Here is a 27,662-nt window from a genome sequence, read left to right on the forward strand (position 1 = left end):
TTTCCTTTAAAAAAATTATGGTTATATGAGGCACCTGGCTGGCTCAGTAGGTACAGCATGCAACTCCTGATCTCAGTGTTGTGGGTTCAAGCCCCACACTGGGTGTGGAGATTACTTAAAAATAAAATCTTCTAAAAATAATAAATAAAATTATTATTATAGCTATCCTAGTGTCATTGCCTGTTTTTTTTTAATAAAGTTTTATTGGAACATAGCCATGTCCATTCGTTTACATGTCTGTGGTGCTATAATGGCAGAGACTATATAGACCATAAATCTGAGATATTTACCATGTGGCCCTTTAAGAAAAAGTTTGCTGGGGTACCTGCGTGGCTCAGTTGGTTAAGCGTCCGACTTCAGCTCAGGTCATGATCTCAGGTCGTGATCTTCATGAGTGCAAGCCCCACATCAAGATTTCTACTGTCAGCGCAGAGCCCACTTCAGATCATCTGTCCCCACTCTCTCTCTGCCCCTCCCCCTCTCATCATGCCCCCCCTTTTTCCCCTTCCCTTTCTCAAAATAAATAAACTTAAAAAAAAAAATTGGCCCAACGCATTTAAGAAAAAAAAAAAGGAAAAGGTCGCTGTACTCTATTTTGGAAGATTAGCCCTTTTTAATTTGTCATTTTACTTGACAGCTCCCCAAAATAAGACCAAATAATATTGTGAGCTTAAATGAATTATCTTATTTTTAGTCTTAAATTTCTTTATGTGTAAAAAGATACAGTAGGGCTTTGGAACTTTATAATAATCTGAAAAACTATGATATTTCCAAGATGGCCAATTAGTTTGCAGTTTATACTTAATGTAGTCTGTAACTTCTTCAGCTTTCTTCTGGCTTAAATTAATGGATTCCTCCATAATTCTCTTTGATCTATTCATCATACAAGCATAGAACAGTAGCCAATTCCCAGCTCATGCTGTTCTTTCTCTGCACCAAGTTGCAATGATTTGGTAGGATTGTCTAGGAAGGTAAGAACAAACGAGCAAGTGGGAATTCCTGGCTTCCCTAGAGAGGAGAAAAGAAACCCTGTCAAAACCAAATGGCATCATTAATGGTTCTTGAATACACAGCTGTGCCCAGTTTAAGACTAAGCAGACTTTCTGCTGCTCCTTAACCTGGGGTGGGGAACCAGGAAGGAAATGAAGAGAAAGAGATGGAGTGAGGGAGAGAGAGAACAGACTATTTCATGGTACGTCACTAGAGAAATGCTGACATTGGACAGCCTATCAGTAACCTGTTTATCCCCTTAGAAGGCTGCGAGGATGAGCCAGATACTTAGCAGGATCCTCGATCTGAACAGCTCTGCCAAGAGTTGGGTGTGGATGGGCCCCTAAAAATACTGTAGTCCAGCCCCTCACTTTGAGATGAAATGAAGCTGAAATGAAAGCTGAAAGGGGCTTTGAAATGAAGACAAGTGAGGTGCCTGGCCCATATTCACTGGGGGAATTGGCTGCAGATCATGAATAAGCCCGGATGCTCCCATCCGGGGGAAAGGAGATACCAGCTCAGACAGCAAAGCAGATATTTTGTAACTCATCGGATGAAATGTACATGTAGGGCAGTAAGGAAAGAAGGGGGATGTAAGTAAATGTCACCTGCTGTGGTCAGGAAGGACACACCTGGTCCTTAGGGAGCTTGATGACATACCTGGGCATTTCTCACCCATCTGAGATGGTTGGAATGGAGCCAGGCCATGAACAGAGAGCGCTGTGTTAGGCTTCACCCATCAACAAGCGGGGGTGTAATTGGTGAACAGACTATAAACACTGTGGAGAGGGCTCAGAGGGTGTGTGTCTATCCCTCCACACAAGGAACCAGGTGTTCTCCACCAAGTGCAGCCGATGCCCCAGTTTGTCCTGGTCTGACTCAGTTGAACCGACTTCTGTCATCAGCAAGTCCTGTGCATGTATCCCCTGTGGTCCTGCCAGTGCCAGAGTCGAGGTGGCTGCTACTTGATATGAAGTCTTTTTATTATTGTGGAACAGCTTCTAGTTCTGAAATTGCTCAAAGGTCATTTTCTCCCCAGCTCTACTGAAATATGATTGACAAGAATTGTATATACTTAGGTTGTATAACATGATTTTTTTTTAACTGTGTGTGATGTGGTTTAATAGGTGTGTCCATTGTGAAAGGATTATCACAGTGAAGTTACTGAGCACATCCACACCTCAACTAGTTACCCTTTTTTTTTTTTTCCCCAAACTTCATTTTTTAAATCCAGGACCACCTGCTCCCTGAATCTCTTTCTGGTCCCACCCTGCTTCCTCCCCACACTTTTACACAGGCTGTTTCCTCTGCTGGAAGGTACAGGTTCTATATTTCAGTCAACTTCTACAAATCTCTCAAGACTCAACTTGGATACCACCTCCTCCAGGAAGTCTTCCCTGACCCCATCATTTTCCTATCTCATTTTTACCATTGCATGGATCATACCCTAACATGCTTTCCCGTTTATCTGTCCTCCTTCTCAGTGACTCTGCAAGTCTCTGGAGGACAGGCGCTGGCTCTTCTACTTCTGCCTGCCTTGCATCTAGCTCCCTACCGCTTGCAGCAGGCACTCAAAGGCCGAAGGGATGAAGGGATGAATGATTCCAGCGGCCATCTCTCCCTCTGAGCACCCTCCCTGCTTAGGCTCTGAGACGGGACTTCCCTTATGGGTACTTTTTGGAAGAGAGCAGACTTTTGTCCCCATCCCCATTACCCTGTTGGGTTGTGAGCCAAAGCTCACATGTGTCCTAATGTGACCTTTCCTATCTCCATTAAATGGTCACCACCAGCGCAATCTCTCCACTAGAAACCTGAATATGATTCTTGGCCTGAGTTTTCATACTCGCCTCAATAACTTCTCTTCAATTCTCCCTCTGTCACCCACAGCAGAGGAGACCGGGCCCCTAGAGACAACCTGGGGAGACAGCCTCCTGACTGCACCTCTTCCATAAATCTATCACCTACACTGCAGCATCTTGAACACAACTCCAGAGCCAATCCAGCCACACAGCTCCCCTCCTTAAAGTCTCCCTGGCTCCTGGGCCCTCGGGGTTGTCTGGGCCCCTGAGTGGGGCACACAGGCCCTTCCACAGCTGCCATCCTCCCCAGGCGCCCTATGCTATCTGCCCACCAGAAGTTCCCTGCTCCTTCCTGACCCTGGGCCTGGTATCTGTGGTTGTCTCTATTTTGCCCTTCCTTGAGTCCCTCAGACTCCTCCCCAGCTCAAAAATCGCCTTCTCTGCGGAGCTTTCTCTTGGAGACTGAGCCACGCCCCTCTCCCTCCTGCCTCCCACCAGTCTGGCCCCCCTGGGAGCACCTCCACGTGGCTGTATCCCAGTAGGATGGCCTTCTCCCCAGTTACATGTGAACTCCCCAAGGGAGGGCCTGTCTGCGCTTTTCTCACCTCCCTGACAGCTAACACACTGATTAGCAAGAGAATTGCCATTTACATGAATGTCTAAGCCAACTGGGTCTTTTGGTCTTCACTAAGCAGGGAGGTTAAGGAGCAGAGGGGCAGGACGTGCAGAGGGAGGGGCAGTCAGGCATGTGTTCTTCTTGGCTGGGAGCCAAAGACAAACATACCCGATACCTGCCTTATACCAGCTGAGGGTCAGCTATGTATCTGCTAATTATGCATGCAAAACATCCTCATATCAGGCCCATCCAGTCCTGGCATTGGTCATGTTAGCCGAGAGGGCTGAGTGGGGTGAGCAGGGAGGTTTGGATGATAGTAGCAGCTGGAGGGGAGGGGAGGGCAGCAGCTGGTGATGAAGGGGCACCCTGGCAGCACTTGGTGCTGGCCCTGCTCTGGTGCCCTGCAGCTGTCACCAAACAGGAGACAACTGTCATTCTGGTGGATGTGTTAGTATCCCTTTCCTGGCTAACCTCTGGGGAGCATTATGGTGTAAAGGAAGGGACAGGATTCAGGACTGTGGAGACCTGGGCTCCAATCCCAGGTCAGGCACTGCTAGCTGTGTGATCTCAAGCAAGTTACTTTTTTTTTTGTTTAAATATGAAATTTATTGTCAAACTGGTTTCCATACAACACCCAGTTCAAGCAAGTTACTTAACCTCTCTGATCTTCAGACTCCTCTTCTAAAAAATAGAAATTAAAAAAAAAAAAACAAAACCTTACTTCTCAGGATTATTCATTCCTAGAGAAAATATTTTTTTTTAATTTTTTTTAACGTTTATTTATTTTTGAGACAGAGAGAGACAGAGCATGAACGGGGGAGGGTCAGAGAGAGAGGGAGACACAGAATCTGAAACAGGCTTCGGGCTCCGAGCAGTCAGCACAGAGCCCGACGCGGGGCTCGAACTCAGGGCCGCGAGATCGTGACCTGAGCCGAAGTCGGACGCTTAACCAACTGAGCCACCCAGGCGCCCCGAGAAAATATTTTTTGAGTCCTCATGTGTATCATCTCTTATTTAGTGCATAGGAATACATAATTATTTAAATATTAGTTTCTTTCCTTTCTGCTATTTATTCCCTAGTCAAAGCCCACAATCCTTAGAGAAATCGCCTCCATTCTTTCTCTCCAGTGCACACAATATTTCCTCCAAGGTAAGATCATCTAATAGTAATAGTAACATTTAACATTTGTCAGGTACTTACTGCGTGCTGGGCATTATTTGACGTACTTCGATATATTTACTAATTTAATGCTCATAACACAGTGAGATTGGGGTTTTACAAGTAAGGGAAAGGAGGCATGGAGAGCTAAGGAATTTGTCAAGGTCACTCAGCTTTCAGATGATGAAGCTGGGATTTGAACCTGGGCACCCCAGTTCCAGCCCATAGTCTGAGCCAGTGTGTTAGAGATCACACAGTTCAGCCCCTCTGGATGATACCGTGTCTGCATAGCCGTCTGTCTCCCCAGTCCCTCCTCTTCTCTGCTCAGCTGAAGAAAGTGAAGGTCACTTTGAGCTTTGTGCAGGATTTGGTGACATGCTTAAAGTTATACAACTACTTGTGTCATTTGTCCTGAGTCCCATTCCTGTGCCCTTCCCATGACATTAGGCAACACTACACAATCTATGTGAAGGCAAATGGCTGAAATTAATTACTATTTTGAGGAAATCATTTATGACTTTATCCTGCTAGTTGTAACAATCATTCAAAGGTATCAGATCTGATGGTAAAAAAATATATGTATTTCCATTAGATACCATGATGTTTGTTTTCATTAAGACCAATCTGAAATGCATTCTTTGTTTTTGCTGGTGTTTCAGTTTCTATCCCCATAAATATTTGTGCTGTTGTCTTAGTTTCAGTTAGTTTTTGCTGTTTTCCTTGGACTGGGTTTTTCTGAGGGGATGGGGGTGCAGTATTTACAGTCATCTTCAAAACTTTGCATCCCCAAAGCACAGTAGCCATAGCTCAGAGATGACATCGATGTACAGTCAAAACAAGCCTGGGGGGCTTCGTGAGCTCAGCAGTGCTGTGTCTCAGCTGCGGGGTGACCCTGAATCTCAAGACACCCGGAGGCAGCCTCACCAAGGAACACTGAAAACAAGCCCTCCGTGGAATCTTTGTGAACTTTGCTCCTGAGCTGCCTGAGGTCATCATAATCCAAAACCTAAGTCTAGGAGAGAATGCTTTCTTGTGTCAAAGGGGTCCACAACCCAGGAGATAAGAGGCGGTAGGCGGCATGGAGAAATTGGGGCATGTGTTTGCAGAGGGTGGTGTGGGTGATGAGACATTGTAGGAAGAAAACTACCTGCAGATAAAAGAATTTCCCAGCTCACTGTGTGAGTGGACAAATTCCCCTGAGTTTTGATTTCCTCATCTGTAAAATGGGAATAGTACTTGTCTTGCTTATTCCCCAGGGACCAAATGAGGAAATTAAGTAAATAAGATCAATTTGAAACCTGTAAAGTGCTCTAGAAATGTGATGAATTATATTATTGCTATTCTGTAATGTTTAGTTAAGGTTTTTTAAAAATATTTTTATTTATTTTTGAGAGAGAGAGAGAAAGACAGAGCACGAGTGAGGGAGGCGTAGAAACAGACGGAGACACAGAATCCGAAGCAGGCTCCAGGCTCTGAGCTGTCAGCACAGAGCCTGATGGGGCTCGAACCCACAGACCATGAGATCATGACCCGAGCCGAAGTCGGACGCTTAACTGACCTAACCACCCAGGTGCCCCTCTGTAATGTTTATAACAAAAGAAGTGGAATTTCCCCCAGAACAACATATATAATATAAAACAGTGATTTCCACTAAAATGCACCAGAGAAACAATGATACAATTCATTATGACAAAACATCTATTGCATTTTTAAACCCAGCAAAAGAGAGACAGCTTTGCCAACATACTAACAAAACAACAAAACACGGCAAGCTAGTGCTTGTTTTGTTAGTATGTTTGCCATGGAACTTCCCATGGGCACCAGCCCTAAGTGTTGCAGACACATGGAGGAGGGTGAGGCCAGTGAAATGTGCACCCTGGAAGAGCCAAGTTCTCTATGTCACAAGGGGGGACCAGGCATAGTCACTGGGGCTTTCACCCTAGGGTAAGGGGAGCTCAATGCCAAGGCAAATGTTAAAGCCTTCTATGGACTAAATTTTCTCCCCCAGATGTATATGTTGAAGACCCAACCTGCCATGTGGCAGTATTTCGAAATAAGGCCTTTGGGAGGTAATTAAGGTTAAATGAGGACGTAAGGATGGAGTCCTAATCCACTAGGACTGGCGGCTTTATAAAAGGAGAGCGCTTCCTCTCCTTCCCCTCCCCCTCCCTCAGAGGAAAGGCCACTTGAGGACAAAGCAGCCATCTGCAAACAGGGAAGAGAGCTGTCACTAGAAACCGAACCCTGCTGGAACTTTGATCTGGACTTCCAGCCCCCAGAACTGTACGAAAATAAATCTCACACAGTCTGTGATGTTCTGTTATGGCAGCCCCAGAAGACTAAGGCACTGACAGTGTCTTCATTTTTGTTTTATAACTCAAAAGAAAATCAAGTTTTCTTTCAAATATATTAATCTCAGTGTGCCTGGGTGGCTCAGTTGGTTAAGTGTCCGACTCTTGATTCTGGCTTAGGTCACAATCTCACGGTCATGAGATTGAGCCCCGAGTTGGTCTTCACACTGAGCATGGAGCCTGCTTGGGTCTCTCTCTCTCTCTCTCTCTCTCTGTCTCTCCCCCCCCCCCCACCACTCATACTATCTTTCCCTCTCAAAATAAACTTTAAAACATATATATATTAATCTCTGCAACTTCTACCTATACACCCAATAAAAACAAGAAAGTTACAATTCCAATGGAAAAGTCTTGGGGCACCAGGGTGGCTCAGCTGGCGAAGGCTCCAACTTCAGCTCAGGTCATGATCTCACAGTCCATAGGTTTGAGGCCTGCGTTGGGCTCTATGCTCTGGATTCTGTGTCTCCCTCTCTCTCTGCCCCTCCCCCACTCGCACTTTGTCTCTGTCTCTCTCAAAAATAAAGTAAACATTAAAAAAATTTAAAAAAAAAGAAAAGAAAAGAAAAGAAAAGTCTTACTGGGTACCCTTTCGTCTCAGGGAGGTCGCCTAGAGAAAAAGTGGATTTCATTGTAGTCTGTCTGCCCATTCTCCTTGGAATCAATCTGCTCTTTCAAAAGTTCACAAAATCAGGGGGCGCCTGGGTGGCTCACTCAGTTGGTTAAGTGTCTGACTTCTGCTCAGGTCATGATCTCATGGTTCTCAAGTTCAAGCCCCGCGTCAGGCTCTGTGCTGACAGCTCAGAGCCTGGAGCCTGCTTCGGATTCTGTGTCTCCCTGTCTCTCTGCCTCTTCTCTGCTCATGCTGTCTGTCTGTCTGTCTCTATCTCTCAAAAACAAGTAAACATTTAAAAATTTTAAAAATAAAAGTTCACATAATCAGGAAATGCCAAGGTTGCAGAGGATCTTAAGTGTTACTGGTCGAGTCGTGCACGAAAGTTTCCATTTTATTCCCAGAGTGAACAGACTGAAAACTCTCACATTGGATTTCGACCACTTCAGGTCATATCCTGGCTCTCTATCCCAGTCTTCTCATCTATAAATGGGAATAATAGAATAATAGCATCATCTACCTCGGGCCAGCTGTAGGGAAGAAATGAAATAACGTAGCCCAGAGTAGTGTCCGGCACCCCATACGTGCCCAGTTAACGTTAACTACTACGATCAGTCTTAGAACAGTCAGACAGAATACAAAATACTCCGCAACGGAGCTAAGGCTACAGACCTCCCATTGGCGAGTCAGCGTGTCCTCTACGCCTGCCAATTAGTTATCTATGGATCTGTCAAGCCAATTAACTGAGTATCATAGTAAGCGGAGGAAAAGTATTAGAAGAGACGGACAATAGAATTAATTAAATGAAATCCAATTCAGGAAATCCTTTCGCTCAAGACAAGTGAAGCCATTGTCTACATGACACAGAAAGGTACTCTTTGTACAGATGGCTCACTGCTCCACACGATGAGCCTGGCACCCCTGCTCGATTAGCGTGCAAAGGGATGTCAACAGAGAGGCTTACACAGTGCAGACCCCTTCCCAACATGGAGAATGGGTGGCCCTGGAGGACGCATAGGGCACGTTAAGTCACAGGACAAAAATACGACCCAGCTTCCTGCAGCAAACATCTGCATGAATTTTTAAGACAAAATTTAATACCTTGAAGAACTTTCAGGCATGCCATATTCTGTCTCTGGCTGTGCCTCCAGTTCCGCGGGGAATGCGAACTCTGCTCGGCCAGGGAGCTCTGGGGCAGGGGGAAGAGCCCCAGACTTGGACGAAGCTTCGTGCCTGCCACTTGTACCTGGGCTATCCCAGCAGCCTCCCAGCTGCTTTCTTCTTTCCCACAGAGCGATCTTTGTCAAACTGGACAGGCTCAGCCCATCCTCCCTGAGGAAACACCGTCCACACCTCCCTCTGGCCAGTGGAATGAAGTCCGTGTTTGTTTAACTTGGCACAAGGCCTCACAGCCTAACTCCCCACAACTCTTAATTTAATTTAATTTAGTTTAATTTAATTTAATTTTAAGCTTATTTATTTTGAGAGAGAGCAAGAGAGAGAATCCCAAGCAGGTTCCTCAGTGTCAGCACAGAGCCCAACGTGGGGCTCGAACTCACAAACCGTGAAATCCTGACCTGAGCCCGAAATCAAGAGTGGGATGCTCAAGTAACTGAGCCACCCAGGCGCCCCTCCCCACAGCCTTTTAAGCCTTTGCTATCCCTTGCTGATATCCTGTGGCTGCCCTCACACCTCTCTCCCTCCACACCTCAGCCCCCTGTTCTCTATCAGTCTTTCCCTCTCCTTCCCGGGCTGTCCCATCTGCAAAACCTTGGCTGTCTGAGATTGCATTCGAAATCCCTCCAGTGCAAAGCTCTCCAGCCCCTTACCCCCAAAGCCCTGGTGCCCAGAACCCAAAGCTGAATACCATCAGCACTTCACTACCAGTATTCACTGGCTGTTCAAATTAGTATGTAACTGGTTGTCCGTAGGCGCTGACTACAATTTTGTTCCCATTCGCTTTTCTAGTTTGCAGAGAAAGTTTCCGGACGAAGTTCGAACTGCTCTTTTGAAATGAAATCTCAGCAGATTTCATCTCCAAACAGAATTAAAACAGGAAGTGAAATTCTAAAGTGCGCTCCACTGTGACAAAAGTTACATTACGAAACCCAAGTGTCCTCATCTGTTAGGTGGCTCCAGTGTCCTCAGGGGCAGAAGGACTTTCCGGGGCTCCCATAGTTGAGATTCCCCGGAAATTCACTGAAAGAGGTTCTCACTGCGTTTACTTCGCTCCAAAACGTGTGAGGGTTTTGAATGCCAAGAAAGCCCCTGTGACTCTAAGTCAGATCCTGGGAAGAAGGAGCTGCAGGGAGCCAGGCTGGAGGCCAGCAGCAGCTTAGAAGACACAAAAGTGTTTCCTTTATTTAACAAAAAAATAAATAAAAAACCTTTCGTGGAGGAAGTTTTGTGTCCCCAGGCAAGTTCCGACTTCACTAAGCCAGCTGAGCTTAGCTCTGCCAGCCTCTTCCAGAATGAGGGAGAAGAGAGGTGACTGTGCACATCAGGGCCGAGTGAACCAACAGTGAATTCTGCTCCTTTTATAAATAACGAACCAAGCGCTCCTTACTCTTATCCCAAAGAATCCATCAAAACCAACCTTGCTGTGAGGACATCACCAGTTCTCAAATGCCTCTGGTTTTGTCTGATCATGTTCATGTCTTTATTTTCTTGTTGTTTTGTTCTTCCCACAATGGGAAGTAAACAAGCATCAATAAACAAATGAACAAAGAAAAAGAAAGCAACGGCCATGCTGGGAACACAGGCCCCAGCCGGCAAGCATGGAAAGCTGAGACTGACGGAGGATGCTTTCTTCCGAGTATGCTAATATTTTGTGCCGCCCCAATCTCCGCAACAGCCCCTTCATTTTATTGTTATTGTTTGCTTTGTCATCCATCCATTCATCTAACAATTATTGAGCTTTATTGCATTGAGAGTCACCCATTACCACAACATTAGTGGTTCTTAAACTGTAGTCAGTCACCCCGTGACTTACTAAAATGCAGACACGGGACCAGAATCCCTGACTTGTGTAGCAAGGGGTGGGGCGCTGGAAATTGCATTTCTTAAAAATTTCCAGGGGCTGCAAATGTTACTAACCCTAGGAGCACAGTCTGAGAAGACCTGCATGAATACATTCGCCACCAAATCCCTAAAAGGCCCAGAACTTAGTTGATGCTCAATAATTACCCACTAAACTGAATTGAAGCCACTTTGAAACAATCCTGGATTCTCTGAGATAACAGACCGGTTTGTGCAAATACTTACACGTTTTCCCTGCTGAGGCAGACGCAACTGTGCAAGAACAACTTTACAGAGCACGGTGCCCTCATTTGTACACCAAATATTAGGTTGGGAACCGAGTAATTTGCAGCTGACTTAGTAGTGAGTTGACACGGTTGTAGACATCCTGGGAATTATTAAGAAAAACAGGAAAATTACTTTACCATTTTTAGCACCTGCCCCTGCTGGCACTTCCTTCTTTTCCTTCACTCTTCCTCCTCATCCCCCTTCTCCATCCTCCCCACTTCCACCTTCCCCCTCCTCACCTTCCCCTTTTCATCTTTCTCCCTTCTCTACCCTACCCTCTTCTCCGCTCTCCCCCCTTCTGCATCCTGCTCCCTTTTCTCCACCCTCCTCCCCTTCTCCATCTTCCCCCATTCTCCATCCTCTCTCACTTTTCCACCCTGCCGCCTTCTCCGCCCTCCCCCCTGCTCCTCCATCTCTACAAGGCTATCAGTGAATACTTGTACAAATACTTTGAGTTCTTTGGAAGAGAGAAACTGTATTGTTGCCAAATGAAATAAATAATTTCTCTCTGTTCTTCTTTAAGAAGGTACACAGGGCAATATTATCAACCAAAAAAAGAACCCCCAAAACATGTCTTCTTTATACTATCTTGTATCAAACTTTAGGGTAAACAGCCTCATTTTTTTATGACCTTGAAGTCTGTAGTCAAAGGTGATTTGTGGATTGGGTGTACCAGTTGGCTATTTTATATAATACCTTTAAATTTATAATGATGGCTTGTTTTTTATAGTGCCATATCAAATATCCTCCTGGGTTCTTGAGTTTCTCTCACTATTATCAAATTATTTTATTGCTACTCACCAAGTGGCAAACCTGAAGAACCATAAATTGTGTGGGCTTATAATTCAGCTTTTGTCCCCTCTTGGCTATCTTGCAGAAAGAGAAAGTAACTTTATAATTCTTATAATTTAAAAAATACGCATCAGCTAAAAAGCTATTTGTATCTCAGATTACCATTCCAGGTAAAAATTTAATGTGCATTTCAAATGCTGTGTGTCTTTCATACATCAGTGTGGTTCTTTTTTTAGTGTTTTCACAACTTTTTAAAAAATGTTTATTTATTTTTGAGAGAGAGACAGAAAGAGCACATGCACATGAGCAGGAGAAGGATAGGGAGAGGGGGACAGAGGATCCAAAGTGGGCTCTGTGTCGACAGCAGAGAGCCTGATACAAGGCTCAAACCCACAAACTGTGAGATTACAATCTAAGCTGAAGTTGAATGTTTAACCGACTGAGCCACCCAGGCGCCCCTGTTTTGGTAACTTTTGCAAAGCTTTCTTTTTATTAATTTTTAGAAGATGAACACTATATATAAACATGTTGGGGGGTGGGAGGTGTAAAGGCACCTAATGAAATGTCTAATAGCAAATTTTTATACCTCTGTATGAGAGTCACAAATAACATTTTTAACTACAGGAGCTCTAAATTTTAACCTTATCTTTGGCTATGTATATAAGGAGAGGTTGACACTATAAACTGACCCTGTCCTGCCTCTCGTTAAACAGCACAAATAATCTAGGGGATGACCATCAACCCCTGAGAGGCTTAGTGGAAAAGATGCAGGCTTCCTCTGCTTCCCAATACATAACATCTGAACCCAAATCAGAATGGCACATATGAAAGCCACAGATGTTATCAGCTCCAGGGTCCCTACAGACTTGCATGATAGTGGTGAATGAGAGAAGATTCTAGAAAATTATACGATATCCCAAGCATCTCTGTTGTTTTTAAGGATAAATGCTAAAAGGAGATGATAATTGTATAGATGATAGATATGTAGCATCTATCATTTATTCAGCCCTTATTGAATGATAGGTGCTGGGCCAGTTGCTAAATCTTTTTTTTTTAATGGACATATAATTCACATACCATAAAATTGACCCTCTAAAATTGTACAATTCAGTGGGCTTTAGTATATTCACAAGGTTGTGTGACCATCACCATTATCTAATTCCAGACTATTTTCATCACCCCACTAGATAAAAGTATTATAAAGTAAATTTTCTGTGCAACAAGATAAAGATAATTTTGGTTTCTTAGCAGTGGTTTAAGAATCCCTTACAGGAAGAAGCTTGCTTTTGCTGAGAAGATGCTTTGATAAGGCCAAGCCCAGAGCAAGGGGAATATGACTGCATGGCAGAAGAAGGACTCACTTTGGCCTCCTGAGAGGAGGTTGCTGCAAGGGACCATACTGGAGGAGAGGTTTCATTTTATTCACTGATGTATCCCAAGTGTCTGGAACAGTGCCTGTCACATAGCATGTGCTCATTACATGTAGGTTGACTGGTTTAATTCTGCTTTTATTAGATATCAGGCTCTATTTATATCCATATGTATAAAATCACATGTTATTTTATTTTATCTTGTTTTATTTTTAATATATATTTTTTAAGTAATCTCTACACCCAACGTGGGGCTTGAACGCACAACTCTGAGATCAAGAGTCGCATCCTCCACCAACTGGGGCAGCCAGGTACCCCTAGATCACGTTTTCAAATCACCTTGTTCAAACCTTCGGAATCTTTGTTGATGTTTTGTCACCCGGATCTATCAGTTTCTGAAAGAATGACTTTTACATCTTCCATTCTGATCAAGGCATTTGTCAGTTTCCCCATGTGATTCTGATCCTTTTTCCTTCATCAATTTAAAGGCTGTGTTGCTAGGTACATCTGTCAGGATTCTACACTGCAAACAAAATTGACTTTGGCCCATTTAAGCAGAAAAAGTACCTCCCAGAATTATTGGAAGACCTAAAACAACTGGGCTCAGTGCTACCCAGCCAGGAGCTGCACAGCAAGCCACGGAAGAAGCCACATGAGGAAGTTGCAGATATCACGCTATCTCTGCAAAGCTACACATGCTGTTCCCCAATGCCTTGAGCAGCTCCCAGCAACTGGAATGTGAGCAGCAGAGCCAAAATGCTGCCACAGGAACTCAGTCTTGCTGGAGACCCCAGCCTGCTGGACAAATTCTGTAGTTTCTGCTCTCTTGTGTCACTAGCTCCTAAATGGAGGGAGGCAAATGTTTGTCCATCGCCAGAGCCTTGGTCTCATGACTTGCCTTGGAAGACAAGACACTGGCAAAATGACAGTAGGGTATTTTGAGCTTCTATAGGGGAGGTAGAGAATCCTTCAAAATGAGAAGTGGGTGAGGATGCTTGGCAGGATAAATGTCTATTCCACATACATATACATTCCTGGTTATTATATCTTCTTGATGTGTTTGGTCCTTGACTTACACATTTTGCTGTGGGATCCTGAGCTGTGTTTTCTCATGTGCCCTGCAGGGCTAATATTGTTCAGGGGAAAGATTAGAGCTGGCCTTCACAGAATTGGACAGGAATTCCTATCCTGAAGTCTCTCTCTCCCCCACCTGGATCCCCACTACATCTTGCTTTGTTTCAAGCCCGGTATGGCAGGAGGAAAGACTTTCCTTTAGGGAAGAAGGAAACGTGCTTTTTTCTCTTCCTTCTAGACTTCCCACACCTGGCTGCTGGCAGGCAAATCCAGTCCACCTCCTAGAGGACAGACGCTCCTGACAAAGATTGTGCCAGCTCTTGCTAGAGTCAGTGTTCCTAAAAGGGAAGGAATCTACCTACAGTTCACTCCCTGGGTTCCTTAGGAGCCAAAACTTGGCCTGGGGGGAGCAGGAAGTCCATTTCTGAGAGAAATGAACAGAAAAGGGGAAAGGGGACTTTGGTTTAGCTTTGGGGCTGAAATCTACTTATACCAAGTATAATCCAGGTACATAGACAAAAAACTATCACCTACTTAAGACATATAACAATTTAGAGGAAAATGCAGCAAACACTGTATATCCAGTTTCTAAAGCCTGAGAAATAAAGCAGTCACAACACAGACCCTTTGTAGCCCTCCTGGATTCCACCCGCATCCTACCCCAGAAGTTACTACTATATTACACACACATTTTTTTTTTTATCATTTCCATATGTGTTTTGGTATGGACAATAACATACATATGCATTGTTCTGCAACATGTTCTTCCACCCAATATTGTTTGGGGGACTTATCCATGTTCACACATGTAGCTCTGATTCTTTCATTTTAATGGCTATATAGCACTCCTTTGTATAGACATATCACAATTTTTTAAATTCTATTGATGGCCACTTCAATGGTTTCTAATATTTTGCTATTATAGGCCATGCTGTCAAAATAGTCTTGTGTTTTTTTTTTAATTTATTTATTTGTTTTGAGAGAGAGAGAAAAAGAGAGAGAGTACGAACAAGTAGGAGAGGGGCAGAGAGAGAGAATCCCAATCAGGCTCTGCGTTGTCAGCACAGAGCCTGATGTGGGGCTCGAACTGTGAGATCATGACCAGAGCTGAAATCAAGAGTCAGACGCTTAACCGACTGAGCCACCCAGGTGCCCCAAAATGTTTCTATTTCCTTGCGCACATGTAGAAGAAAATCCCAGGAAATAAATTACTTGGTTTGAGAACATACACATCTTTAATTTTACTAGCAATAACCCCATTGCGTTAGTGGTTGTACCAATTCACACTTTCACGGTATTTTTTTCCCATGGCACTGTGTGGTCCCCAACATTTGTAATTGTCAGTCTGCTTTATTTTGTTCCAATCTAGCAAATGTGAAATGTTATGTCACTGTGGTTTAATTTGCATTTTTCTCACTACTGGTGAGGTTGAGCATATTTGTCACTCTGTTTCTCTTTGTTTCTCTTTCCTGAATTGCCTGTTCATAACATTTGCCCATTTTCTACTGGTATTTTTATGTTTTTTTATTGATTTGTAGAAATTCTTTATATATTTTGGAGAATCTTTTGTTAATTATACGCATCACAAAAAGTTTCTCTTACTCTGGCTTATGTTTTCACTTAATTTATAATGTCTTTTGATAGACCAAAGGTTGTTTTTTGTTTTTTTTTTTTTTTTAAATATAGTCAAATATTTAGGACATTTGGAATAAACATGAAGGATTGCTGGGTGTTCTCCAGGGAAAATTATGCATTGTTTAGAGCTCATTTTTCCAGGTTATTGGATTTTAGCTGCTCATTGTTTTGAGCTATTTTACAAATTTTATATTGCAAATACTGATAGCTATGTAAAATAATTCTTGTCTCTGGACATTAAAATAAAATTCTGTCTGGTGGCAGTTTGACTCAGTCTGCCCATACTCCTTAATCCCCTTCCCCAAGCCTGCCTGTGGAAATTTATTTCAACATGCCTTTATTCCCTATAAATTTGTGGTTCTCTGCTTTCTCATTTTACCAGTTGTAATGTCTGCCTGGTTCCCTCATTAATAATGAAGTGAATAAAATCTTTTTTTTAAGGTTTTATTCTTTTCAAACAACCTCTCCACCCAACATGGGGCTCAAACTCACAACCTGGAGATCAAGAGTTACACGCTCCACCGACTGAGCCAGCCAGGCTCACTGTAAATAAAATCTTTAATATGTGTTAATTTTATGTCTGTATGATTTTACCTTTTCTGAAAATTTCCTTTAACAAACATATTAATCTTTTCCTTTGCTTTATGTTTTTGAGTCTTAAGAAATTACTCCCTCACCCAGGCTTATAAAGATATTCTCACCTATACTCTTTAGGCTATTAAAGTTTTACTCTTGTGGCACCAGGGTGGCTCAGTCAGTTAAACTCTGACCTTGGCTCAGGTCATGATCCCACAGTTGGTGGGTTTGAGCCCCACGTCGGACTCTATGCTGACAGCTTGGAGGCTGGAGCCTGCTTCAGATTCTGTGTCTCCCTCTCTCTACCCCTCCCCTGCTCATGCTGTCTCTCAAAAATAAATAAACGTTAAAGTTTTATTCTTCTTGTTTAAGATCTCTGCAAAAGTTTTTTGCTTATGATGTAGGATGGTGATGTGATTAATTCTTTTTCCCTATGGAGACCCAATTTTCCCAGCACCATTTACTAAACTGTCCACCTTTCCCCCACTAATTGGTAATTCTATCTCGTTTGTGTATAAAGACTCCTTTATGCATAAGTCTGTTTTGGGGTCCCTGTTCTGTTCTTGTAGTGTGCTTTTTCCATTTCTGCACCAGTGTCACACTTCCATAATTCCTGCAATATTGTAAGAAGTCCTAATATCTCCTGCCATTTTCTTTGTGTTTAAAATTACCATGGTTGGGGTACCTGGGTGGATCAGTCAGTTGAGCGTTGACTCTTGATTTTGACTCAGTTCATGATCTCACCATTTGTGAGTTAAAGTCCACGTTGGGCTCTATGTTGACAGCATGGAGACTGCTTGGGATTCTTTCTCTCTCTCCTCTCTGTCTCTCCCCCATGCTCTCTCTCCCTCTCTAGATAGATAGATAGATAGATAGATCTAAATAAAATAAAATGAAATAAAATTACTGTGGTTGCTACTAGCTCTTTACTTATCTGTATTAATTTTAGAATCAGCTTATAGAGATCCACAAAATATCAATCGGGATTTTTCATCTAAATTCTATTGGATTGGGGCACCTGGGTGGCTCAGTTGGTTAAGTGTCCCCTTCTTGATTTCAGCTCAGGTCATGATCTCATGGCTCATGAGTTCGAGCCCCAAGCTGGGCTCCATGCTGGTAATGCAGAACCTGCTTGGGATTCTCTCTGCCCCAACTCCATTCACACTTGCACATGCATGCACTCTCTCTCTCAAAATAAATAAACAAATAACTTTTAAAAATTTTAAATTCTATTGGATTCACAGATTACTTTAGAGAGAATTGACTCTTTAGGATTTTATGTCTTCCCAACCACAAATACAATATATGTTTTCCATTTGCTTAGATTTCTTAAAATATTTTTTTCATAGAGTTTTATAGTTTTCTCCATGCCAAGGCATTTTTTTTTCCTTCTCACTAAGTCTTATACATCATTTGTTAGTTTAACTCCTAGATAAGTTGTGGTTTTGTTGCTGTTATAAATGGTATTTTTCAGGATGTTTATTACCGGCATATAGTAATGCAATTGATTTTTGATATTATGTCCAGCAACCCACATATGTTCCTAAAGTTAGAATGTTAATGTGTGATGTCTCCACCAATTCTTAGTCCTCCTTGGACACAAGGAATTCATTTCAGTTTTCAAACCTTCCTATGGAAGATTTTTCAACTGAGTACTTTGCAGAGTGTCAAGCACATTGCAGACACATTCAATAAATTTTTGTTAAATAAATAATGGCCAAAAGAAGCAATTTCATTTGAAGAATTGTGCATTTCTCTATGATCTGAAAATTCCATATTCAGCTATGTCAGCAGTAAGAACATGATAAATGCATCCCCTCCCTTCCGATTTTATATAGGTAAAATCTGCCTGAAATAAACACTGAGAGCAAGCCTGAAAGAAGGAGGGAGGAATGGAATATCACAAATTGATATCTAGGGGGAGGTGAGGAGAGGGTACTGGTGCTAAACAACCGACTTCATTCCTAGCAGGTGCTGACCCAGTTCTATGAGGGTCTCTTTCCCTCCCTCCTCTTCCTCATCCCCTCCTCTTCTCACCTGATAGAGTCAAGAACATTGCAGATTGAGATTTATTTTCCCTTTTGGAGGAGGCGTGTTGGCATTAAGTTCAGGTTGTGACGTAGTGTTTGTTCTGTGATCGCAGAGTTGGATCGTTGAGATCTGAAAGGAAGCCTAGAGATACAGTGGCCCTGTCTCTGAAACAAATTGTCCCCTGATGAGAAACTCCTAACAGAATGCTGAATCAGATGGAGACTTCAGGGTAGGAATGATGGGCTCTGCTATGGTATTTGAAATGATTGTGGAATAGCCACATGCATACTAAGGAATATGGGACTGGAGGCAGCTGAACTGTCTGAAGCAGAGACCTACACTGACAGATCATCAGTCCAGTGTTAGGGGAGGTTGAAATCAGGGCAGTAGACAGATCATCACAGAGGGTTTGTAGTGTGAGAAGAGAAGAGGCTGGGCACGGAGCTCCCAGTATACCACCTCTCAGAAGAAGGAAGGCATTGCCAGAGGAAGAGATGCCTGTCAAAAATGCCTACAAGGAGGAGCTGGAGGGTTAGGAGGTGAAGGGGGGGAAGTGGGGACAGAAACCATGCAATGTTTTTAAGAGGAAGTGGGAAAGGAGCAGATGCCAAGGAGAAGTCAAGGAAGATCAGCAGAGAGTGGACTTAGTCCAAGGTGGCCACAAGTGACCATGGTGGGTGGATGAGTTTTTTGCTTGTGCTCCTTGCCCTTGAAATGATAAGACCCTGGTCTGGCTAGGTTGGTCAAGCCCCTTACCTTCTACAGCTCTCTGTTTGCTCATCTATCAATTTGACATCATAACAACTTCCTTGAGGACTGTTCTAAGGATTACCAAAAAGATACTCAGTGTCTTGGTGATGTCTCTGCCCTTCACTCCTTCTATCTTTATCCTGTCTCACCCAAATCTCACCCTTGGAGCCCATCTGACAGCTTCATGCCTCCCATTTCATCTGAGCCTCTCTCTGCAAATTCCTTTGTGCTTAAGTTTTCTGTGCAAACCTTATTCTGATGCATGGTGGAGAAGGCTGCACCCTTCCCCCACCCTGTACTCCCCAACCTTCCTGCAGAAACATGATCCCACCCCACCCCAAACCTCAGTTATCCCTTCCAACCCACCTGTATTCTCTGGAAGTTGAGGGAACAAATGAGGCAAGTGTCTCCTTGGAGATACACTGTCCCTTGAGTGATTCTAAATGGAGATGTTCAACTGACCCTTCTGTTTTCTCCACCAAAAAGATGTATGGTTGCTAGGAAACCAACAATAGGTATTAACCACACCTGGCAGGAAAATGTTCCTAACCTGAAGAGGAATTATATTCAGAAGAATTTTTAGCTGCTGTTTCATTATCATCTTTCAGAAACTTAATTTGACAAATCTATATTGAACTTGTACATGCAAGGAACTTGCAAAGCAGAGATGTGATCATGTCATTCCTCAACTCAAAAGAATTCCATGCCCTTCTGTTCATAAAAGGAAGTCAAAACTGCTTATCTGACCTACAAAGCCAGCCTTGCCTACCACACTCCCTACCCCAGCCTCACTTGGCCACTGCTCACTTTCTTCATTCTACTTTTTGGATCTTCCTGAAATCTCATCCTCCTCTTGCCTCCACAATGACTCACCATTCTTCAAAACCTTGCTTAAAAGATACTACTAAGTCTAGACAGAATGAATTCCCTGTTCCTGTTCACTGATAATTTCAGGCATGCATGCATTCATTCAAGTAAGATTTTTCTGGGGCGCCTGCGTGGCTTAGTCGGTTAAGCATCTGACTCTTGATTTGGGCTCAGGTCATGATCTCATGGTTCGTGGGTTCAAGCCCCACATCGGGCTCTGTGCTGACTATGCAAGCCTGCTTGGGATTCTCTGTCTCTCTCTCTCTCTCTCTCTCTCTGCACCTCCCCCACTCATGCTCTCTCTCTCTCTCTCTCTCTCTCTCTCAAAATAAATAAATAAGCCTTTAAAAAAAAAGATTTTTCTCTACTATGTACTGAGCACACCTTATTTGCCTTCTTTCTTTATAGGGCTCAGTTGGTAACTGTTCTATTCTTGCCTCTATCATAAGGATTCCCCATTGGTGACAAAACTATAGCAACTGGTAATTCTTTGATTTCACAAATTATGGTCCTGACTTAATAAATACAGAGTTGAGAATTTTAAAATTTAAAAAGCAGCTAGTAATTATCTCAAAGTGGCTTTTTAAAAATTAAATACGCTCTGTTGCCCAATCATGCTTAGCACAGCCATGGGAGACATTGTCGTGTATTGAGGCTTTGTTCAGTTTTTATTAAATTTGGATGTTCTCAGAAGGCTTCTACTCAAGAGAACAGGTATTGTTTGAAGCTCCATAGCTCATTCCTAAAGAAATAAATGGACTCTCCCTATGATACATAAACAATTCACCAGTTATCAGCCATCAAACCCAGATTGTTAAGATAGCCAACTTTTGTTTTTCTTTCAACACATGCTTAAAATTCTCTCTAAATCTCTTTGCGTAAAGAAACCCCACTTCATGCAGCCCCTGCATTTCGCCTGATACCATTGTGACAAAATATCTGATGGTGCAGTGGGTCTCTGAAATTGTCTTTACTTTGCTTCCCTTATGTATGTTCCCTTGAACTGGGTGCCTTTCCCAACACGATCCTAAATTACAACCAGTTGTATTGCCAGAGTCTAGTGTGAAAAGCAGAAGCCAGTTTGAGTATTTTGGAGGGAATTTAATAGAAGGAATTCAATATATAATTGATGAAAGAGTGGAGAAGCCAAAAAGAGATTAGCAACAGCTGGAAGCTACCAAGGCTGAGAGGGCAGAGAGTTCATGGAAGCCAGGATTCGGCATCACCTGGCAGAAGCTGATACCAAAGAGGAGAAAAAGCTAGAACCAAAGACACCACCCAAGGAAGAGAGAGAGGGAGGAAAGCATCATGGCTTCTCCCTTTCTCCCCACTCCAGTCTTCCAGGAGCTTCCAATGGCTAAATAGAAGCTACATCAAGGCCAGAGGGCAAGGACCTGAGAAATGTTGTTCCCTGAAATAGCAGATAGAGGCAGAACAGAAGCAGGGGGGAGGCAGGGAAGGGGTCCGACAGCAAACAGCAACACAATCACCAATGCTTAACTGACTGAGCCACCCAGGCACCCATAAAAATCCTCTTCTAAGGGAGAAAATAATACCTCTGCATTATAATCATGTCCCATATTTACATTTTAAGTGATTTTCAGGAGTTTATCTCCAATTAATAAATGTCTTTCTTTTCCACACTTAACATTCAAATACCTACTTGTAAAAATGCATCTTACTCCTATTTTTGCCAAATGTATTCGCTAGAGGTTTTTCTCGGTTTGGTTCTATGTTTAGCAGAACTTTCAAGTAGCACATTGAGAGCTTTAGGCAAATTTAAATAATCTCCTTTAAATTAGAAGGAAAGTCTTAGTGCACTGCAGGATCCCTTGAGCTGGGCTGAGCCCCACTCATCTGAAAGCCATTTGCCCAAAACATTCAGCAAGTACTCCTGGGAAATTCTGTACATGCTGGCAAGATCAGAACCATGTAGTGCAAGTAGGAATCTGATAAAAAAGCACCTAGAATAAGGGGAAACAACATAGGAAGATAATATTTCTATTCACAAGTAAATAGGACTATTAAAGCCGCATATTTACTATTGGAAACTATAGTCTTCAGAAACTCTTGTCCACATTTAAACCACAATATTTAACCCTTCTATTATTTTCCTCCATCTTTTTTTATTATTAAAATAATAAATATTCATTATAGAATGTTTAGAAAATAAGAGAAAGTATAATAGCTAAAATTTTTGAAACTTCATAACTTCAAAATCCAAAGTTAACCTCTGTTAACATTTGAATCATGTTGTGTGTGTGTGTGTGTGTGTGTGTGTGTGTGTGTGTAAAACAACCTATGGACATACCACACAAACAGTTACGTATCCTGATTTTATCATTTACCATTTTATTTTGAGGATTTCCTCTGTAATTTTTCTCATTGAAAAATCATTTTAATTGGCTCATAATATTCCATTTTATGACTGTACTATAATTTAAGGTATTTCCCTTTTGTTAGACATTTAGGAACCACATTACCACTTATGCCTTGACAAGCCACTATGAAAAGACTGGTTTTTAGTCTATAAAAAGGAAGTAACATCATCTTAAAAGAAGCTGGCATTTCCTCTTCTCAGGCTCTGATTATCAGTCTCAGCTTTGGTTTCACATTAACTGCTTTCAAAGGCTTCTCTTTCTGTTATATTGAAGAGTAGGAGTGAGAAAAGAGGCCACCGCCTAGAGGAACTTGGACCCAAGGGGTAGCCAGGGATAATTATTCAAGTGACAATTTTGAAGAAGATAAGCCTTGCTCTTGTTTATAAATTGCAAGTCACGGGGCACCTGGGTGGGTCAGTTGGTTGAGTGTCCAACTCTTGATTTCCAAGTTATGATCCCAAGGTCATGGGATCAAGTTCCATGTCGGATTCTTGGGATTCTCTCTCCCTCTCTGTCTTCCTCTCTCTCCACCCCTACCCTGCTCATGCTCTCTCTCTCAAAATAAATAACTTAAAAAACAGATTGTTTCTCTCTCTCTGCCCCTCTCTGGGGCTTGCACTCCCTCTCTCTCAAATAATAAATACATACATACATACATACATACATACATACATACATTGCTGTAGGAGTGTATATACATATTTATTGGCACCTGAGTGGCTCATTCGGTTAAGTGTTGGACTCTTGATTTTAGCCTAAGTCATGATCTCACAGTTTGTGAAATCAAGCCCTGCATCAGGCTCAGTGTGTTAACAGCACAGAGCCTGCTTGGGATTCTCTCTGTCTCTCTCTGCCTCTTCCCTGTTCATATTGCATTCTTTCTCTCTCTCTCTCAAAATAAATAAAAAAATTTTTAAATAATATGTGTATTTAGATTCTTAGAACCTCTGTTAAGTGAGTGATAAATTATGAATGTAAGAGAAAGTTATGGTGAAGCGTTTGATTTGACTTATTTGGGGTGTACATTGGGTTTTCTTGTCCCTTTTGTATTTTTTTTTTAGCAAACAATAATGATTTGGGGTGGGATTGGTCTGAGTAGACTTTATAGCACTTAAAGGAGGAGTAAATGAGATGATGCATAAAGAATTCAGCTTGGGGTGCCTGGGTGGCTCAGTCGGTTAAGCGTCCGACTTCGGCTCAGGTCCTGATCTCACGGCTCGTGACTTCGAGCCCCGCGTCAGGCTCTGTGCTGACAGCTCAGAGCCTGGAGCCTGTTTCAGATTCTGTGTCTCCCTCTCTCTCTCTGACCCTCCCCCGTTCATGCTCTGTCTCTCTCTGTCTCAAAAGTAAATAAACGTTAAAAAAAATTAAAAAAAAAAAAAGAATTCAGCTCAATGACTGACTCACTGAAAATACTTCCCAGATGTCAAATGCCATTAGTATCATCATCAGTATTTTCATTTGAATAGAAGTTCATAGCTTACAAGAACTTTCACATACATGTATACTTTTAGTTGTCACAGCAACTTGGGAAAATAGGCAAGGATGAGGAACCTTCTGGTCTCCAGGTGCTTCCACACTGTAGCTCATGATGATGGCTTACTCATTTGCTGATGGCATTTTTCTGGACTGAATAATGAGAAACTGTGATTTTGGCAAAAGCAGACAGACTGAGTGGACAAGGTTGGCAAAATACTGTCTATTCTAGCAGAGACAGAGACTCCCGACTCCTTGCTAATGAACTGTTTGATTTTAGGCAAGTTACTTAAATCCCTCTCAGTGTTTAGCCAATGCCAATAAAAATGATAGTAATAATACCACTGTACCCTTTGACCTAGGGTTAATGTTAAGCACAAAGGAAGATAAAGCAGTCAAAATTATGTCTTTTTAGGAGTGGAACTTAGAGAAGTATTTTGACAAGACTATTCTAAACAATAGTGCACTCACAAATTCAATATAATAATCTAAGTGTTCTTATAGAGTGTTCGATATGAGCATTTAACATCCCTTTCCTTCTTTTATTTTTTTAAAAGTAGACTCACACCCAGTGCCCATTGCGGGGGCTTGAACTCACGACCCTGAGATCAAGACTGAGCTGAGATCAAGATTCGGATGCTTAACCAACTGAGCCAATCAGGTAACCCAACATCCCCTTCCTTCTGCTCGATCTGCTTGCAGTCCCAGTATACAGTAATCCTTTAAACTGTTAACACAGATCTTTTTAGCACCCAGCTAGAGGCAAGAAGTTGGAGGGGAGCTACATCTGTGGGAAAAAATCCAAGGGGATAGCCACGATTCAGTGAGAGACTGTCTGAAAAGTCGCATTCTAGGTCAAGATAATGACTCCCCACATAAACTGAAGAGTCCAGGGGCTTCAGTGTTAATGGTTTGACACTTAAGATTGCTACAGATTAAGGTTCATCAATTTGTGTTCAAAGAGCTGCCCCCAAAGTCAGCAAGGTTAATCAATTCTAACCACTAAGGAATCAAATAGCCAGCAAATGCATCCCACAAGGGTGTAAAGGAAGAAAGCTGCACACACTAATTGTCCTAATTATTTAAGAACCAGTCATGACAAAGAACCAATCATCCCTATATTCTGTTGAATATCAGCACTCAACCATTAATGGACTCGACTTATATTCTCTTCAATTTTAAACTATTTTATAAACACAACTGAAAAGCAACCTTTTTGCTTTCATTAAATGCTTGTATGAGAATTGAAATGTGAGTACATCAGAAGGACACACATTTTCCAAATTAGCAGGACAGGTAAGGAAAAAAACAGGAGGGCTGGTTAAATCATGGACTCAGAGTTCCCAGCCTGGTCGAGAGCTTTCCAGGAAATACAAAGAGAGGCAGAAATAGAAGTGATATTTGGATGGTGTTAAACTACATTTTGCTTTACCCAAGAGAACATGTGGATGTCAGTTGGCTAATACAGATCACCACGCTAGCACAGATAAAACATACAGCAGTAAGACTTGTCATGATCTCACAGTTCATGGGTTTGAGCCCCACGTTGGGCTCTATGCTGACAGCTCAGAGCCTGGAGCCTGCTTCAGATTCTGTGTCTCCCTCTCTCCCTGCCCCTCCCCTGCTCGCAGTCTGTCTCTCTCTCTCTCTCTCTCTCTCAAAAATAAACATAAAGAAAAAAAAAAAGACTTGTATGATACAAACAGCTGCTAAAAACAGAGCATGTGACAAAGTCTTGACTTGTCCTGGCATTGTCTCAGGAAATAGAGGAAGCAAGCAAGTAGGAATAGTTACAACACAAGATTTATGTTTGGTGAAGCAGAAGGAATGTGGAGGTGATATAGAAGGGTGGGGTCCTGGAGAATTAAGCAAATGTTTCCACCTTAATCCTTGTTGGCTTAAAAAAAAAAATAAAGATACCATAAAGTTTATCAAATAGTTACATACCATGAATGATGTCTGTGATTTGCTTCAAAATTACCTAATCGCAGCGGGGGGGAAGTAGGTGGAGAATCGTAGGTGGCTGTATAGAAAAAAACAGGAATGTCTATGAGGTCCTAATTGTTAAAACGAGGTGATGGATCCATGGGGGTTCCTTATACTACGCTATTTGTGTGTGTTCCACATTTCCCATGATAATAAGTAAAACAAAAGAAAACAAAATAAAATAATGTATGACTCATTCCAAGGCTAAAAAAAAAAAAACTTTAAAAGGAAGAATGACTTTAAAATATGACAAGCCTTCAAAAAAGAAACAGTGTATTGACAGAGGCACAAACAATCCCATTTAGGGAGAAAATGTGTGTTTCTGAAAGATCTAAAGGCAGCTCTCAAGCAGTGTGACTCAACAAGGAGCCACTTGGAAATTTGGGGGGACATTTTTGCTTATTGTAAATCCCTGGCAGTGCTGGTTCTCGGCGATGGAAGGCCAGGATGCTCAAACTCTTTCAGTCCAAGGACCACAGATCTGCTCTCTCAATGCCAGCAGTGCCCCCATTGAACAGCAGTGATGCGAGGAGACCAAAGTGCCAAAGTGGCCACTGAGGCACTCTTCTATTAATCTGATGTTAAAGTCACATGGTCCATGAATAGGAAGGGTAAATGGTAAAGGCTGAATAATAAAGACCCACATGGAATTGCGAGAAGTGGGTCAGGAAAGCCAAAGGTTAAATGGTTAGAGGCTTGATGAGATTCAAGAGTCAACACCATATTCAGGTATAATAAGAATATAACAGGGGAGCCTGGGTGGCTCAGTTGGTGGAGCATCTGACTTCGGCTCAGGTCATGATCTCACAGCTCACAAGTTCGAGCCCCCCGTCAGGCTCATGGCTAACAGCGCAGAGCCTGCTTTGGCTCCTCTGTCCCCCTTTCTCTGCTCCTGCCCTGCTTGCACTCTCTCTCAAAAATAAATAAATGTTAAAACAAATTTTTTTAAAGAATCTAACATTTGCAGGTTTTAGAAAGAGGGGAGATTTCCTCTAATCTAGAAAAGTTAGCACAAACATGGTTAAAGAGAGTTGGAGAGCAAAATGATAAGAGGATAAATAGTGAGAAAGCACTGCCAGGAACTTACGCTCATCCCCAACACGCCTGCAGGAGGGTCACTTACCCTGCGACTCAACACTCGCCTCAGGCTCTGGAATCATCCTGTCCTCATTAAGGAAAAGTCTAATAAACCATAGGCCAGTGGCTCCATCCATCAGTGGTCGAGCAACACTGACTGCTGGAAAAAGCATGACTGGTCTGGCCGTGCACACTATTGATCAGGTCCTAACTTCAAGGAGTTCCTAGTCTGGCTTAGCGAAACAAGACACATTGAAAGAATAATTCTGAACATCAAAAGATACCCTAAGATTAAGTCCTAAATGAGCTGCACAAACGGTTAATAGCATAAGTGAAAGAAAGTCAAAGAATGTGGCTCAGATCAGCAGAGGGTGCTTCATGAAACCAAGGGATGGAATCCTGATGTTAAAAGAGGGCCAGGTTTTGGGGTGTCTGGGTGGCTCAGTCAGTTAAGCAGCCGGCTCTTGATTTCGGCTCAGATCACTATCTCACAGTTCCTGAGTTCAAGCCCCGAATCAGGCTCTGTACTGCTGGCATGGAGCCTGCCTGGGATTCTCTGTCTCCCTCTCTCTCTGCCCCTCCTGCATTCTTGCATGCTCTTTCTCTCTCTCTCTCTCAAAAATAAATAAAAATTAAAAAAAGAGGGGCAGATTTTGAATAACTGTAGAAAGAAAAGAGAGGATGCATTTGTGGAAAGTACAGTATTTGGGGGGAGAAAAGAAAAAGAACTAAGGCCTCATCCATTGGCCATGTCTTGGTTTAGGATGTCAACTCAAACACCTCTCCTGGCTGGCAGGTGGCCTTCCTATTGAGGTA

General features: G+C 42.6%; 1 long non-coding RNA gene across 2 annotated transcripts; it reads right to left on the reverse strand.

Moving 5' to 3' along the window:
• Window positions 1-734: 734 nt before the first annotated feature.
• On the reverse strand, window positions 735-25,809 carry LOC122203526. 2 transcript variants are annotated; one of them, XR_006195223.1, is made up of 5 exons: window positions 25,731-25,799; window positions 19,426-19,556; window positions 11,633-11,697; window positions 10,790-10,931; window positions 735-1,008 (listed from the first exon to the last, which is right to left on the reverse strand). It is a non-coding gene; the product is annotated as an uncharacterized LOC122203526 (long non-coding RNA). The 2 variants fall into 2 exon arrangements; XR_006195222.1 differs by lacking the exon at window positions 19,426-19,556 and having other exon boundaries at window positions 25,731-25,809.
• Window positions 25,810-27,662: the final 1,853 nt, after the last annotated feature.

This window comes from Panthera leo, chromosome D3, assembly GCF_018350215.1.
Source record: "Panthera leo isolate Ple1 chromosome D3, P.leo_Ple1_pat1.1, whole genome shotgun sequence".
NCBI lineage: Eukaryota > Metazoa > Chordata > Mammalia > Carnivora > Felidae > Panthera > Panthera leo.